Source organism: Halichoerus grypus, chromosome 9, assembly GCF_964656455.1.
Source record: "Halichoerus grypus chromosome 9, mHalGry1.hap1.1, whole genome shotgun sequence".
NCBI classification, from domain to species: Eukaryota; Metazoa; Chordata; class Mammalia; order Carnivora; family Phocidae; genus Halichoerus; species Halichoerus grypus.
In genome coordinates, this window is record NC_135720.1 from 95,324,611 (window position 1) to 95,338,482 (window position 13,872).

General features: G+C 35.9%; 1 non-coding gene across 1 annotated transcript; it reads right to left on the minus strand.

The window, feature by feature from the left end:
- Positions 1-12,862: 12,862 nt before the first annotated feature.
- LOC118540618 (U6 spliceosomal RNA) lies at positions 12,863-12,965 on the minus strand. The gene has a single exon (XR_004919743.1). It is a non-coding gene; the product is annotated as a U6 spliceosomal RNA (small nuclear RNA).
- Between the last annotated feature and the right edge of the window lie 907 nt (positions 12,966-13,872).

Genomic DNA, 13,872 nt, shown 5'->3' on the forward strand with positions numbered 1-13,872 from the left:
TTGCCCCAGAGAGAGTCTCTACCTAATTATGTAGGCTAAGTCTTTGATGACCCATTTAAAATGTCAGCGATGAGAACAGCCCTACAGATTATGACCACACATCTCTCTTCTGGTTGACACTGGTCCATTAATCATAACCCAGCCCATTATCAACTATTCACAGAGAAGAGCCCAAGGGCTGGCAGATACTTAAGATCATATAATTAGGTCCCAAGTTAACCTTTCCTCTTTTATTACCCATATCTCCCTAACATGGATTCCCTATTAGGTCAGTCTACTCATTACGTCTTTAAATCATGTCAGGGATATTTCTGTCTGCACAATGCAGTTATACCATTCCCCCTTTAATAGAATGAAGTCTCCTCCCATTCACAGAATCCTTTCTGCCTGTACATAGTCTACTCAACATTCAAATACTGGCACAAACCCTGTCTCTACTGTGAAACTGTCCCAGGGTGCTGAAATTCATAGAACCTTATACTTTCTTTCAACACTTGTTGCCTTTATTGTCCATAGTGGCGGTTGTAGCAGCCATGACAATAGTAATCATTTACTATTTTATTGAGCACTGTACTAAGCAAGTTCATATATATCTTTAATCCCGGTGGGTAGCTTTCATTTTAACTGTTTTACCAATGAGGAAACTGAGAAGCAAATAGGCTAAGAAACTTTCCCAATTTGATAAAGCTAGTAGGGAGTGGAACCAGGATTCAGTTCTTGGTCTGCCTGCTGCTATAACACCCACTCACCTTACTTCTATGACTTGCTTGGTCCTGAGTCATGCACTGACTTGTGTTATTATTTGACTTTGCCATATTTCATATTGTTTATGTTTAACTTCTAAGCTAATAATTTGCAGCGTATCAGCTTCATGGGAATACTTATATATTAAGTTTAGCTGTACAAAACTCAAGACTATTTTAAAAGCCTGAAAGAGCCCAAGGGACACTGTGACATTTGCTATTTGAAGTCAGATTACACCTGTTTCTATTCAACTAGTGTCTCCCTTTCTTTGTTGGAATTTAATTACACCTGTTCCAATTAAGGTATTTCATCCAGAGGATATCTACGCCCTTTAGAAAATGAGAATTTGACAGAAATGGGTGAAATGTTAGTTAGTCCTAATTCTCAGACAACTTCCAAAGAAGTTCTTTTTCCAGTGCCTTCTCTGAATGGTTGGGTTCTTTCTCCTTCCATTGTCTCCATATTAACTTCCTGCTTGCTATGGCCAACTTTCATTGGGCTTCGGCTGTCTTACCTTCCCCACGTAGTGTACTATATACCAGGCCATGCAATTGTAGTTCTGCGTCATGTTCACTCAGAGTTTCGCTCTTTTTTAAAAGTTGTGGTCAAAATGTATACTAATGAGTGCTCTTTCTCCAGGTCACTCATCTTCATCATAGCAACTTGCATGCATTTGATTAGAAGCCAGTTGGAAAGTGTGCTTGATCTAAAGAGTTGACCTGAATGCTAGCATCTTTGGCACTGTACAGATATTTCCGGCAGCAAGATTTTTCAGCCCCCATAAATCAAACAACATATACAGCCCCTGTCAATGGTTCTACTGCAATGACTTAGTTTCATGACTTTTGATAGTAAATAAAGAAAGGAGTATATCTCAGCAGTACTAAAGATGTGAAGAAAGCAGTAGAAAGGCACCAAGGATTGAGATGCCTTCAGAGTTGGAACATTCCACTTTAATACTTTGTAAAATATATAGGAGGGTAGAATCTTCCTTTTCCAATCCCTTGTCAAGAAAGTCAGAGTAGAAGATACTGGTCTTTATCACGATATATAAATATTATGTTGTGTGTGTGTGTGTGTGTGTGTGTGTGTGTGTGTATATACATATATATATATATATTATAAATTTTCCTGCGGTTGGGGCGCCTGGCTGGCTCAGTCGTTAAGCGTCTGCCTTCGGCTCAGGTCATGATTCCAGGTCCTGGGATCGAGCCCCGCATCGGGCTCCCTGCTCCGCGGGAAGCCTGCTTCTCCCTCTCCCACTCCCCTGCTTGTGTTCCCTCTCTCGCTGTGTCTCTCTCTCTGTCAAATAAATAAATAAAATCTTTAAAAAATAAATAAATAAATAAATAAATAAATTTTCCTGCGGTTTCTAAATTACATTAAGGTCATAGCCTCTTTTATTTGAAATATCAAATGCATTTTAGGACAAGTAATTAGCTAACCATCAAGCGCTCTGATAAGGCAGTGCCATATAATTAACCTCATTTTACCAAAAACAGTGTTGGGTCAGAAAATGTTCTTATCCTTCAAGGTTCTTTTGGCTTGTCTAAGAATTAAACTGACATAAGACAGATTAAGAAAAGAAAATACAGTTTAATTACGTACATACAGGGGCTCCATAAGAATTTGAGGCCTACAGGCAGTCAAGCAATTGAGGCTTATTGGCCATCCAGAGCTAAGCAGGAGATAGGGTTTTTGAGATTTCAAAAGGAAGACAATTCACAGGAAGATAAAAAAGAGTAAATGTTTGATAAATCAATATTTGCTGGGATATTCTAAAACAATGGACATAGAGAAGAATTTTAACAAACAGACTTTGCATTATACTAGAGTTATCTATGGTGATACCTCCCTTCCTGGAGCAAGTCCTTAGGCAGTTAGGCGGAAAGTCAAAGATTTTTTTCCTGAACCTCTGTTTTTTTAAAAATAATCACGCTAAGGGCACCTAGGTGGCTCAGTTGGTTAAGACTCCAACTATTGGCTTCAGCTCAGATCATGATCTCAGGGTGGTGAGATTGAGCCCACGTGGGGCTCCTCGCTCAGGGCAGAGTTGGCTTGAGTTTCTCTCTCCCTCTCCTTCCCCCTCTGCCTCTCCACCAGCTTATGCATGTTTTCTCTCTCTTTCTCTCTCTCAAATAAATACATAAATAAAATCTTTTAAAAAATAGCCTAAAATAATCCACATGCCAAAGAGACACATTTTGGGGTGGCAAATTTTGCTTCTCCAAAACAGTCCTACAGAAAGACCATGGAGAATAGCAGAATTAGAACTTAAATGTAGCAGAATTAGAAGAACTTAAATGTAATCTTTATAGTCATGATATTTTCTTTGAACAAATAATAAATCTAAATCTGTTGGTGAATTAGGGCAAGAAGTCTGTACTTGGAGAGGATTTGGCTCTACATATGAGGTCAATGAAGGGCTTGAATGAAATAGCATTGCCAAGTATTAAATTTGCCATCATAGTTTCCTCTAATGATCCATTGATGTCATCAACATATATCCAGAATATAATTGACACATTCTAACTCAAATTAACCTTTATATCTTCTTATAAGACAATTTTACTTTTATTGTTATCTGCAATTTTAAGGAAGGCATATCAATTTTTCCAGGACTAACATTATTACTTTCACTTATTGTATATATTCAAAAGAAAAAAAAACAGTCCCTCAAACCCAATCAATCATTAATATTAAGTTCCTCTTAGTAACATAAATTTTTAAACAGTGAACCTCATTAATGTGATCTATGTATAATACATAGGAGATGCATATTCTTCAGGAACATTCACCTATGAAGAAACAATCTTTTTGACTGAATGACTTAGAAAGAGCCCTGCCTGCCTGATTCATTGTGGATCACTAGTATGAGTCATAAGTACCAAAGCTCAGTTACAGGTCCATGACATGATATCACATGACCATGCTGACACTCATTACTTTTTTTTTTTTTAAAGATTTTATTTATTTATTTGACAGAGAGAGACACAGCAAGAGAGGGAATACAAGCAGGGGGAGTGGGAGAGGGAGAAGCAGGCTTCCCACTGAGCAGGGAGCCCGATGTGGAGCTCGATCCCAGGACCCTGGGATCATGACCTGAGCTGAAGGCAGACGCTTAACGACTGAGCCACCCAGGCACCCCAGCACTCATTACTTCTTAACCTCTAATTTCATATTTAACTTTTTCAAGGTAAGATGGATCTGGTATCTGTAGCTATAAGACTTTCATCAAAAGCCTGGAATATATGAAAAATTTTATTGGCGACTTAGAGTCTGCTGAGGGTAGGTCATACAAGGTATTAATTTAATGATGAAGGGACTATTATTTTATTTTTAAAATACTGAGATTATAATAACAGTGTGGCCTATGTAGACTCTACACTATCTTTGTTTGGAGATGGCTGACATTCCAAAAAAATGTTAAATTCCAGTAATTTTCCATCTGGAAAATTAAAACACCTCCAGTGGTACCAATGGAAAAAGAATGTCAAAGTTTTACCTACATTGTATGTAGGGACTCCATAAAATATTTTCATTGATTGATATGCATGAAGAAACAGTTGATATATTTTCTCATTGAGTTGAGTGCATTTGACTAACAGGTGAGGAAATTCCACTGTTTATATTACATGATGTATTTCCTGGAAAGACAGGCATTTTAAATAATGAAGAAATTGATAATATGTTAATGATTTTAAGTTGTATATAATAATATTTAGCTTTACATCTAACTGATTTTCTCTTCCTCAATCTCTCTAATAAGTTTTCTGCACCAATGGAGGAAAATGATAATATGGATAATCAGAAACAGACATGATTTTTAATGTATATTTATATTTTAGTGTTTTTTTTTAAAGATTTTATTTATTTATTTGACAGAGAGAGAGAGAGAGAGAGCGCAAGCAGGGGGAGTGGCAGGCAGAGGGAGAAGCAAGCTCCCCACTGAGCAGGGAGCCTGACACGGGGCTCGATCCCAGGATCCTGGGATCATGACCTGAGCTAAAGGCAGACAGTTAACTGACTGAGCCATCCAGGTGCCCTATATTTTGATGTTTAATTCTGAAACTCAAGACAGGCCTATCTCTTATTCTGCTTTATTGTAAATATTCAAGGGCACAGATCCTATTTTATTTGACTGTACCTCTAGGACATGGCTTAGGGTCTGGCATATGGCAGCTATTTAAAAATATGCATTGAGCAAAAGAATATATTCCCCATCATTATGAATAGCCACACTAACAAGGTCCATATTGGCAGAGCAGGAGAGCAGTCCATTCCAAATTATTCGGCTACTAGAGTCGTTATGGTTCACCGCATGCTAGAAACTGACTAGTAAGTGTTGGAATTTAGGCCCTCTTGTTATGTGTTTGTTTTGAATATTTTACTTTTAAATTTCCAACCAGAGCTGAGAAAATTATCAACAGGTTCTTATGTTCTTAGTATCAGTTGCAAAAATTTCCCACTTTGGAAGATCTATTATTTGTTGCACCTCTCTGTGAACTTGAATGTGATCCACGTTCTCTAAAGATAAAGAGAATTGATGTATTGACTCTGATAATAAGCTCCCTTAGCACTGACACCAAGCCCAAATCATTTCATCATCTTCTTTCATGTATTTTTTGCTTTTGTCAGATGTACATCAAGTGCTTATAAATTATGTCTAATTCTATGTTCTAGACCCAATCAATGAATGATAAGCAAAGGGGTAGTAAAACCATGCTATGGTATTTACTGGATTGCATTTTTATGAATAAAGACTTCTATCCATTGAGATAGTAAATTGCATATGTGGTTTTAGTGGTTCACTGAGACATCATGGCTCAGTCACCACTAGATTATCTATTTTGTAGTTTATTCATACATGATTGGGAGTTCTTTCTTCCACCCAGGAGAAAAGAACCCCATCAGCTGATAACCATATAGGGTTCAGGGCTTACTCCTGTGAGAGTCATTTTCTCCTGATCAGCAGCCACACTCTCCAGTTTAAGTTTTAAAGCATTTGGAGGTCAATTCATAGAGTAATGAACATTTAAATAATACCTATTATGAAAAATGGAGGCTGGGAAGAAGAGCAAAGACCAAGAAAAAGAAGAGAAGGAAAATAAAATTGGCTCATATTCTCAAAGATTTTATAATCCAATAGTTTAAATGAATACACCTAGTCCAAACTAAAGGATTGTTAAAAATGAGAGATAGATCAAGGGACTGGGTGGTTCTTTTTACATTTGAAAACACGGAGATTTAGAGATGATAACATTAGGGGTACAAGTTCTTATACTTACCTGTGTGACTTCAGATCTTTGGTCCAGATCCAGTAAGCTCTCATGTCTATACCCATTTAAGACATTTTATAATGCAATAAGATAGGTAACTAGACAGGGCAGCCATATCAAGTGAGGATTTTCAGAGTTGTAATTGAGCTAGAGGAGATGCTATGCTAAAAGGAACTTTGTTAATGAAAATGGAAGGAATGGTGACAATACAAGTTAAGAAGTGGGAGAAAAATAAAATCAGTATTTACTACAAGAAGTGGAATCTTTCTCTGTCCAGAGGGAAAAAATGAATATCTGTGTAGACAAAGAAGTACACTGGGCTAGAAGTAAGAGAAATATGGGAGCTCACTGCAGATGGATTTTAAAGGCATTAGCTGAGACACAGAGTTAACATGAGGGAGTAGAAGACTTGAGAGAGAAGAAAGTCTGGACAACCATTATGGTGTCTTCACTAAAGAATTACCAGGTGATCCATGAACTAATTGCACAGAAGTGGAAAGGAAGGACCCAGGTGAAATCTGGCCCATCATTTCTGCATTAGATCTAATACTGGTCAGGAGCTAGAGCAAAAGTAGAAGAAACACAGGTTGGAATTTTCCAGGACTGGGATTGACAGGACAGGCATGACAGGCATGAAGGAGTAAGCCTGGTCAGTAGAAGGGCAGCACTGGGGGCTGCCATGGAATGCTGTTGGAGAGTCCACTGTGAGTGCGGCTGCTTTTTATTTATCAGTAAGGCTAATCAAGGCTGCTTCAGTGTTTTCTCTCTGGTCTATCAGAAGATTAAAAAGGGACTAATTTCCTCACTCCTGAGCATAAGCTCAGGTTTATTGGGGGTTATCCTGTTTTTATTCATATAAGTTAACATCCTTTATATGAGTCACAAGAAAAGCAAAATGACCTAGCAGAACTCAAGGATATAGAAAAAACTGCTCACATGCCCACAGTGTAAGAATAGCCAGGGTAGGTACTAACACTGATATAACGCAGTAATACAGTATAGCACTTTAAAAAAGCCTCTTAAGATACCAATTGCTGAGACAGCTGATTTGAAAAATTATTCTGAATCAGGCACATTATAAAGTGCTGTCTTTGACATGAAAGAGGTAAGTAAAGATTCAACAAGTTGACTTTTCAGAAACTTTCACCTATATGTAATGCTATCTTCCTGATCATGTGGGAACTGATCACTAAAGGGGGTGACTCAACATGACTCAAGTATTCTTATAACATCAGAGCATGTTGCTTCAGAGTTGATCTTTTTCCAATGGCATCTATCCTGAGGGCTTCTAATAACATTGTTCTTGAAAATGAATGCCCAGCCAGTCCCTTGACAATAGAAAATCTTCTGTAGGGAGTGTCACTAACATAAATATTCACCAAAAAATGCATCTGGTTAGCACCAATACAGGATATTATCTTTATGAATGTCCGCGCCACTGAGAAAAGGAGAGCATTCAATGCTTGCTGATTTTATCTACAGCTTATTTACATTTGTATATATTAAGAGTAATCATAGTAAATAAAGTGTCAGATATATCCTCCCACCTTTCTGTTTTCAAGGTGAATGAAAATTGTGAGCAGCTTTCTGCCTTCAAATTTCACCTGCAAAGATTTCATTGTTCTTTCATGTCTGGAGATAGTGTCATGGAAAAACATTCCACTTGGAACATTTACTGGGTTCAATTCTGACAATGACTAACTAGTAAACTTGGGCAAGTTATTTAAAGTTTCCCTTCTTTTATTCCTTCCTGGACTGAGCAGGTACAATACTTTTTGTAGCACCTATTGCATATGGCTGTTAGAAGAATCAGGTAAGGTCATGGAAGGAAAGGGCTCTGAACCTGCAGTCAGTGTATATTTGTGTGTGTGTGTGTGTGTGTGTGTGTGTATACATATGTATTATAATATATAATATGTATTATATAATATATAATTAAATTATTTATTATATATACCTATCATTATTAGCAAATTAAATAAAAAGACAATAAGTACAAATTTCACAAGTGGGTTGACCTAAATATAATGATTTCCAGTATAGGTAAAATGCTCTGTATACATTGCAGTGAACTCCCCAGGCAATCCAGAGTCTACAGAAATATTGGAATTTTGCTATACCAAATGTAACTTTATTTTTTTTAAAAGATTTATTTAGTTAGTTGAGAGAGTGAGAGCGAGAGAGAGTGCGAGTGGGGGGAGGGGCAGAGGAAGAGAAACTCAAGCATACTCCATGCTAAGTGTGGAACCAAGCAGGACTCGGTCCCACGACTCTGAGATCATGACGTGAGCCGAAACCAAGAGTCTGTCCTTCAACAGACTGAGCCACCCAGACGTCCCTCAAATATGGCTTTAAATAAATAACCTGGAACATAACTTTTTTGGTTTTGGTAAAGGTGACTTTTGTTGAGTAATTGATCTAAAAAATTGATACAACCCCACAAACAAAAAACATACACATAGGGGCACCTGGGTGGTGCAGTTGGTTAAGTGTCTGCCTTTGACTAGGATCATGACCTTTGGGTCCTGAGATTGAGCCCTGCATTCTTGTCTTCGGGCTCCACATTTAGCGGGGAGTCTGCTTCTCTCTCTCTCCCCTGCCCCTCCTCCCTGGTCCTGTACTCTCTCTCTCAAATAAATAAGTAGAATCTTAAAAAAAAAAAAAAAAAAAAAAAAACTAAAAAATACACACAGTAAATTTTTTCCATAATTAGTCCTAAAAGATAGATATCACGTCAGATATTTGTAGTTATAAAGTTTATTAGTCTGTCCAAATTTTTTACAACCCTATAAATATTTTAACAGACCTTTCTATAATTAAATTGGCACCACAGCAAATGGGCACTGAATTACTGAGATGATAAAGTGAATGTTGTTAGTTTTACCTTCTAAACTGAGTTTTCTGTCCTGGTTAATAAAGTGTTTAAAAGTTTGTATATAAATTCATCAGTGTCTATGAAGATAAACAAATCAAATTTGAAGTCAAACAAATCATGAAGACTACAAGGATTTTATTTTATTATTTATTTATTTGAGAGAGCGAGCACCAGCAGGGGGAGAGGAGCAGAGCGAGAGGGAGAAGCAGACTCCTTGCTGAGCAGGGAGCACGATGTGGGACTCGATCCTAGGACCCTGGGATCATGATGTGAGCCAAGGCAGACACAACCGACTAAGCCACCCAGGCATGCCAACTACAAGTATTTTAAAGGTCTACTTCTACCTCTGCTATTTTACCATTTCCTACTGTGAGTGTAGTTTCTTGCTGTTCATTTTTTGTGGATTTGTTTGTTTGTTTGTGGATATTTCTTTTCAAATCAGGGCCCTCTTTTGGTACTGAGTTCCTAAACTGAAAAAAAAAAATTAAAAATTAAAATAAAAAATAAACAACAAAAAACTCAGAAATTTATTTTGGGCTTCATCATAATAGAAAATAAAGTATTATGCAGTATATTTAATTGATATGCCAAAAGAATTATGGCCTTAATACAAAAATTGAACTGCTAAAAGGTTAAGATTAATCCTGTGTTGGAGAAGATAATTTGGATCTTTGTATTCTTATAGTTTTAAATGTGAAGATATTTTAAAAAGTAAAATAAAATCTAAGGAATAAAAATATACTGAAAATCTAATAAATCAGAGCAATTTACAATTGGGCCTTTGATACTAACAAAAGTAGAAATAAATTTGAATGGTGTTCAAATCACTTTTGCAATGCCTTTAGTAATTCCTAAAATTTTTTTTTATATTCTGCTCATGACATAAACATGAACATGTTCAAAATAAATAATAAATATAGAATACACTTTTCAGCACATTGAAAACAAAATATTCTGAGCATCAAGAGTGAGTGAAATCAGTTTAAGAGGTAAGAAATACCTTGACAACATGTTTTGATGGTTCAGACATTTAAAAATATAACATACTGGGTTATTCCAGAGTGTGAAATATCTAATTTATTGGGTACTAATTGACTCCTTTTTCCTTGACACATAATACATAATTTTGGTACCATTTTATCCTCATACATTAAGCATAAAATAAACTCATCAATTTCTGAAAATTTTTTAAGTACAGTCTATCTAGTCTAAGTGCATAGTAAGAATATCTGTAAGTATCAAGTCATACTAGTAGTTTGCCCAATAGGAGAAAAATAATTTTTCATTTCAGAAGATTTTTTGGTATAATCCACTGTCCTGGATGGTGAGTGAACTTTAGGTCATCTACAGGGAAATCTGTGAATATGACAATTGGTGCAAATTTTATGCAAAGGTGTTTTTTCTGGAGAGATAATTCATGACTCTCATTCAGTAATGAGAAGGACTATGTATTAGACAAAGATGCAATAAAGAGGTTATTCTGCCAGAGTAGATACCACTTTATGTATATTATTTAAATATTTGTTATGAATTTATTCAACAAATATGTATTGACCACCTAGTCTTTTGTACCTCACTAGCTCTCCCCCCAAAATTAATTAAATGAAATTTAAAAAGATAAAAACTGCATTTCTTGCCTTCAAGAGTGGTATAGTCCAGTCAGGATATTGTCAAGTAAATGAATGTATATAGCAAAATAATTGTTAATTTTGAGGTTTGTATACAACACTTTGATCTGACAAATGAAATTGCATTTAAGCACAAATTTTAAGAAGAGCTTTACTCTTTAAAGCTTTTAATCACCCCAGTAACAGAAGGATGAAAGATTTGTGGCAGATGGATCAGGCATAAGGATACTTCCAGGCAGAGGAATTAGTGAGTGTAGAAACAGAGAAGACTCAATAGGCCTGGTGTGTTCAGAGAACTAGAACAGAGAATTCTTATTATTAGAGCTCCCAGTTTGAGGCATGAAGTGGAAGAAGGTGAAGCTGGGCTTGTAGGTAGAGCACAGATCCCTCAGAGCCCCTCATCCAAGAAGAAAACAGAGATTTTTAATTTCAGCCTGTATCAGAAGTTCCCAAAGTGCAAAATCACAGTTCTATGAAGATATTGATCTTTTCAGTCTTAAGGTGATAGGCTGGGAATCAGCGTCTCCTGAGAACAAGGACTGGTTCCCTAAGGCTATGAGTAACTGTATGGTCTCATGTGGCACATAAATATAATGTTCTTAGTGTTTTGTAATGTGTAAAAAAATTGGGAACTGCTGAGTATGAAGGAGATTCACTGTGAAAATAATGTTGAGCTGAAAGTTATTGGACATTTTCTGTCTCTTGATTGATATATATTTTACTGTATCATTAAGTAGTGACTATATTTTATATACTACTTATTTTACTTTAAAATTTTTTTTAAAGATTTATTTATTTATTATTTATTTATTTATTTATTTGTCAGAGAGAGACACAGTGAGAAGGGAACACAAGCGGGGGGAGTGGGAGAGGGAGAAGCAGGCTTCCCGCGGAGCAGGGAGCCGGATGCAGGACTTGACCCCAGGACGCTGGGATCATGACCTGAGCAAAGGCAGACGCTTAACCGACTGAGCTACCCAGATGTCCCTATACTACTTACTTTACTTAAATCAATATATGGAAATGTAATGGCTATTCTTTTGGGTGGGATTTCTCTTCTTTTCAGCTGCCTCCAAATTTTATCTATTACAATGTCATCACACAAACACAAAGGAGAGATTTTAAAATAAAAAAAATATAATGCAGATTTTCACTTCTTAAGCAATAGATGTTTCCTTGTACTTCAGTCATTTCTTGTTATCATATTTTCACTATGGTTTTAATTTCAGCATACAATGTTTTTTTTAAAAAAAACCTGTTTTAAATTTTGATGTAATTTTAGAATCACATACAGTTGTAAGAAATAATCTTATAAGAGGGATCTCATGTACACTTCACAATGTTTTCCCTCAATGGTAACATATTGCAGAAACTGTGGTATAGTATCATAATCAAGATACTGACATTGATACAATTCACCAGTATTATTCAGATTTCTCCAGTTTTACTTGCACTCATATGTGTGTGTACATGTATGTGGATTTAGGTCTATTCAATTTTATCACCTGTGCAGGTTCATGTATCCACCACCATAGCAAGATACTGAACACCTTTAAGATCCCTTGGGTTGTCCAGTTAGAACCACACTCATTTCCCTCCCACACCTCTGCCTTCCCCAGCCACCACCAATCCTAGTTGGTACCTCTGAGAATCACTAATCTTTCCTCTATTTCTCATATTATGTCATTTCAAAAATGCTATATAAATAAAAATTATATGCTATGTATCCATTTGGGATTGCTTTTCCACTCAGCGTAATTTCCTGCTGATTTGTCCAAGTTTTTGCATGTATTAAGTTTGTTAATTTCTATTGTGGAGTAGTATTTCATGATATAGATGGACCACAGTTTGTTAAAGCTTCCCCAGTTGAAGAACATCTGTGCTGATCTAGATTTTTGCTATTACAATTAAAGTGCTAAGTGAAAATCCATGTACAAATTATTGTGTGAGTATAACTTTTCATTTCTCTGGAATAAATGCCCATAGAGTGCAATTGCAGGGCTATATGTTAGTTTCATGTTAGTTTTTAAAGGAACTGCAAAAATGTTTCCAAAGTGACTGTACCATTATAATTCCTACCAGCAATGTATGAATGATCCAGTTTCATGACATCCTCACCAGTGTTTAGCGTTATCACTATTTTTAAGTATAGCTATTCTGATAGGTGCTTAGTTATATCTCATTATTTTTTGTTGTGGTTCAGTTTGGGTTTTGGTTTTTTGCTTGTTTGTTTGTGAGGAATTAAGGGCTTGAAGCTGGAATGGCCCTCAATTGGGTAAGTTACTTTGCTTATTGGATCCTCAATTTTTCCGTCTGTAAGCATTAGAAAAAGAAAGCAAAATATAGAACATTTCACAAATTTGTGTATCTTCCTTGTGCAGAAGCCATGCTAATCTCCTCTGTATCATTCCAATTTTACTATATATGCTGCCAAAGCAAGAACTTTCATTGTAGTTTAAATTTGCATTTCCCTAACAGCTAATGATGTGGAATAACTTCTCATTTGTTTATACAAATCTGTATATCCTCTTAGGTGAAATGTTGTTCATCTCTCTTGCTTCTTTTCTAATTGGATTGTCTCTGTTTAAGTCTTCTTTGATTTCTTTCAATGGCTTTTTGTAGTAAGTTTCTGTGTATAGATCCTAAACAATGTTTTATTTTATTTTATTTGCACTGATTGTTAATGGTATTGTGTGTTTAATTTTGGTGTCCTCGGGCTCATTGTTATATAGTAATGAGATTGATTTTTGTATGTTGATCTTGTATTCTGCAATCTTGCCAAACTCACATATTAATTCTAGGAACTTTTTTATAGATGTCTTGGGTTTTCTACAAAGATAATCATGCCATCTGCAAATAAAGGAATTTTTACTTTATTTTTTTGTTTGATCTATATGCCCTTTGTTTCTTTTTCTTTCCTTATTGCACTGGCTAGAACTTTCAGTACTATATTGAATGAGTGATGAGAATGAGTATTTTTGCATGGTTTGAATTCTTAAGGGGAAGTGTTCACTATTAAGTATGATGTTAGCTGTATAGTTATTGTATTTTTCTAAATCAGGTTGAGATAATTCCTTCTATTCTTACCTTGCTGAGAGTTTCTACTGTGAATTGGTGTTGGATTTTATCAAATACTTTTTCTGTGGCAGTTGATATGATCATATGATTTGTCTTCTAGCCTGTTGATATGGTGGATTGCTCTGATTGAATTTCAAATGTTGAACCAGGCTTGCATACCTGGAATAAAACTCATTTGGTCATGCTATCTAGTTCTTTTTAATACATTGTTGGATTCAGTGTACTAATATTTTGTCAATAATGTTTGTTTTTAAGTTCATGGCAGATA